General features: G+C 50.8%; 1 pseudogene; it reads left to right on the plus strand.

Annotated features, from left to right (window-relative positions):
• Positions 1–1,827, plus strand: LOC118628644 (annotated as a pseudogene).
• The last annotated feature ends 2,311 nt before the right edge of the window (positions 1,828–4,138 follow it).

Raw genomic sequence — 4,138 nt, forward strand, 5'->3', positions numbered from 1 at the left:
ATGCTCGCAAATCCAAATGTTGGGAGGTAGCAGTTCAAACTCGTTCACCAGCAGTTCCCAGAGGAATGGAACCGGTGGGTCTGGGATGAGGCAAAACGATGCTAAATCTAAACCCCACCTCGTTGGGAAACGACATCTTCAATCGCGCCCTCGCCTCCAGACCTAGGTTCCCGCTTGGGCACATCAAGCAGGGCGCATGCACCCCATCCCTGGGGTTGAGAAAATAACAACTGTTGGCCCCCCGGAGCGTCGCGCAGCATCTGCACCCCCCTTCTCCCACCTCCGGGTTTATTTTTAACCGCCTTCCATTCATGCCCTTCTGTCACATTCTCGATGTTATTTGTCCCTCAGATGTCCACTGTTTCTTAACAGCCAAATGAGGAGAAGGGGAGAAAGATAAGAGAGGCATAATACTTACGTTCCCAGGAGGGGTGCAGAATAAAAATAAAGACAATCCCAGGGTTGGTTTTGATTTCCCCCCTCAAGCTGCAACAACTGGAGGAGGGGAAGAATGATCTTGGGGCTGGAAAGAATCACGTCTGTGTGGCAGGTGTAGGCTCCAGTATATCCACGGAACAAGTTCTGTTGCCTGGCCAGGGGGGCACAGAGACCTCGCTGCTGGAGCCCAGGTGTGGGGATCCGGTCTGCCCCAGGGAAGACCCCCCCAAGACGCCTGGTTCCTCTGGAGTTCAGCACAGGAGGGCTCGCCTGGGAAAGGAAGTCAAGGTTCCCCAGAAAAAGCACAAAATCCTAGACAGCAGCGATCACTTGTTAAGCCCGAATTCCTCCTCCAACATCCATCCCTCTCCCTCTCGCGCTGTCTGCAGAAGCAGCACACGCCTCCCAGGGCCGGGAACGCGCGCCGGCCGGGGGCGGGGCCAGGGCCGTGCCGGGGGTGTGGCGTTCGCAGCGGCCGCCCGGGGCGCCTCCCGCGCGGGGGGGCGGGCGCAGTCACGACGCTGAGACTGCCCCCCGCCCCCGGCCAGGCCCCCAGATGCCGAGGCTGGGGGAGAGACTGGGAACCATTCCAGGAGCCCCTGGCTGTCGCCCCCGGCATGTCCTTTGGAGCTGAGATGCGGTTCCCGACGGCAGAGCCAGAGCCTGGAGAGGTTGGGGGGCTGACCTCTACGGGAGGTCCAGCCTTGGCAACAGGGTGCCTCTGGGCGTCGACCCTCCCTGTCCTCCTGTCTCTGCAGCTCCCTTGGCACCCCACCCCTATAACGTGCTTGTGGGGACAGGGGCCTGGGTGCATCTCCGGCGGGGCCGCGGGCCTGGAGCCCTCCCGTCACCTGCGAGCGTGCCCGACCCCTCGGTGGCCGCCTCCCTTGCACAGTTTGTCCGCCTCACATCGCGGCCGGGCCTGCAGGGCGCAGAGGAGATGGACTTCACGTGTTCCACCCAGAGGAGGGGTGCTTTCAGGAGTTGGAATCAGGCCCGAGCTCCGGGCTGCGCGCGGGAGTCACAAGTCCAAGTGGGAGGAGGACTCGGGGCCGGTTGCGAGTCCGGCTTGGGGGCGGGGGGCTTTGCTTCCAAAGTGGACGGGGCGTCCCCGAACCTGTTGCTACAAAAAGAAACAGGACTCCGCCAGAGGTTTGACCCCGGGAGATTTCTATCTGGAGGTTTCTATCCTAGCGGTCGGATCTCTAACACCACCCTCCTCACTTAAACAACAAAAAGCTTATCACTACCCCGATGGGCAGACCGGGGCGAGCTAGGCGGGGTCCTCACCCTGGGGTGGACTCCCAGGTTGCTTATTAGATGCGTGAGATGCCCCTGGACGTGGACATAAATATGCAATTCCCTCAAATACACCAAAATAAAGGATAGCGATGGGAAGTAGAAATTTACAGCACACGACCAGAAGTTCAAGTGGTGACCAAGGCTCAGCACCTCTCCTTGCTCCCGGGGATGGGCCAAACACTGGTGGCACCTGCCAAGACTGCTGAAGAAAACCCGCCCGTGGGCGGGTCGGTTGGCACCCAGGCCACACTAGTCCTCAGCTGGCAGCTTTGTTCCAGGGCCTTATTGGGCCTCCTCCTTTTGTGGCACTCGATTAATTATTAAGAGAAATATTCCTGAGCTGAATTATAGATATGCCCTGTGCTCACTCACCTAACTGCTGCGGGCTCCCTGACCGACACCTGGAAGACTGCTTTTCGTTGCTGTTTGATTTTTTTTTTTAATTGAATAACTAAAATATTCTCATTGTAATCAGTGGAAAGAAAACATAAAAGGGAGGGGGGAAACAAGAAGCCTGAGCCCTGGCCGGTTTGGCTCAGCGGTTAGAGCATCGGCATGCGGTCTGGAGAGACCCGGGTTCAGTTCCGCTAAGGGCAAGTACCTCGGTTGCAGTTTGTCCCCATCCCTGGTTGGGCCGTTCGGGTGGCAACCACTCGATGTGTCCCTTTCACGTCGATGTTTCTCTCTCTCTCTCCCTCCTACTCTACCTGAACAAAATGTCAAAAAATGTCCTCAGGTGAGCATTTAAAAAAAAGTTTAAAAAATAAAAGCCTGAGGTGCAACTTTGGGTTTCCTAACTTCTTCCAGGAAGTGCAACTTGGACTTTTGTTGTTAATAGATAATTACTTCTGATCCCCTGGCCTTAAGCACAGTTTGGGAACTGAGAGAAAGGTATCTCCACGCCTACCTCAAGAGAGTCTCTTTGCCTCAATTTATTCACCACTATATTTTTCATTCTGGCAAGTCAGGAGGGTAGACTTCACTGAAAGTAAAAATGATCAGATGCACTAGCCCAAACCCTCTCTGTAGCTCCACAATGCGATGTAGTCACTGTGCAGTGTCATACATACCAAAAGCAGATAATTGAGTTTCTGGTTGTCTCATCAGAACGATGTTTCTCGGGATGATAGAAGGCAGGATTAAGGGCACAGGATCTTGAGACTAGTTTCCCAAAAGCAATTTGTGAGATCAATCCTGAGCAACTGTGGAATGCTTTCAGAGAGATGAAAACAGATTGAATGATGTACAAAAGATGACAGTTATATCGAAGCCTGATCATTTTAATGGGATCATGTTAAAATTTTATTAATTATGCTTGCATGTGCCATTTATCATTTATTCCTATCACAGCCCAGAGAATTTTAAAGTTTAAAATGCCCGAGGACTTTCTAAATAGTTGTGCTTTGTAGGCATCAAGAATCTGAGTTACCGAAGCACAGGGAGAATGCAGTAAAATGTAACTGAGGAAAAAGCACTCTCAGGGAGATACTCAGTTCATACAACAAATATTCGTTGAGAATTTGATCAACGCAGGTGACAGCTATTCAGTGCCCAGTGAGTACCCAGCTCTGGGCTAAGTTCTTTGAGTGCATATTGTCTAATTTTATCTAAATAACCAAACACTTCATGTAGTAGGTACTATTATTATCACTATTTCACAGAGAAGGAAATTGAAGCTTACAATGGTTAACTAACTTGCCCCAAAGTTATATAGCTAATTACGTAGCAGAACTAGGCCTTAAATACTTGACTATCTGCCATGTGGACAAACCCCATGGTAGGGATAATACCATGTACTCTATGCCTCATAAACTCGTGGCTGTATCAGATGCATAGATAGATTATGAAGCAAGAGGATGCATGCTGTGATGGACATGTGATAATGATGTTCCTGGGGGAGGGGAGAGAATGGAGCAGCACCTGTTTGGGGAGAAGCAAGCATGGATTGACAAGGCAAGGGGAGATGTTCTGAAGAATGGTGAGAATTAGAGTGGCTGACATGGAGATACGTGGGCACATGGCCACTGGGGTGGACCAAGAGTAACTGGAACCTGAGAGACATATGGGATTCAACTGAGAAGAGTAAGCTCTGCTCCCAGCCTCCCTCCCCCATCCCACAACACACACACACACCTCTTTGCCCTTTTAAATAATTATAAAGCAAATGAGGAACATTCTATTTCCCTCTCTCTCTGAAATTCTTTTAAGGATTCCTTGAAACCCACAAAAATAAACAGCAGTAGAAAGATTATTTGCTTGTGACCAACAAAAATCTAACTTGCCTCAATCCCAAAACTCTAATTTTTTTAGAGAGAAAAAACTATTTTCTTGCCATAGTCATCAACTAGTCAAAATTTTTCAAGCTTCCTACCCCAAATACACCTATCACAACAAATAA

Source organism: Molossus molossus, unplaced genomic scaffold (genome assembly GCF_014108415.1).
Source record: "Molossus molossus isolate mMolMol1 unplaced genomic scaffold, mMolMol1.p scaffold_m16_p_13, whole genome shotgun sequence".
Classification (NCBI taxonomy): domain Eukaryota; kingdom Metazoa; phylum Chordata; class Mammalia; order Chiroptera; family Molossidae; genus Molossus; species Molossus molossus.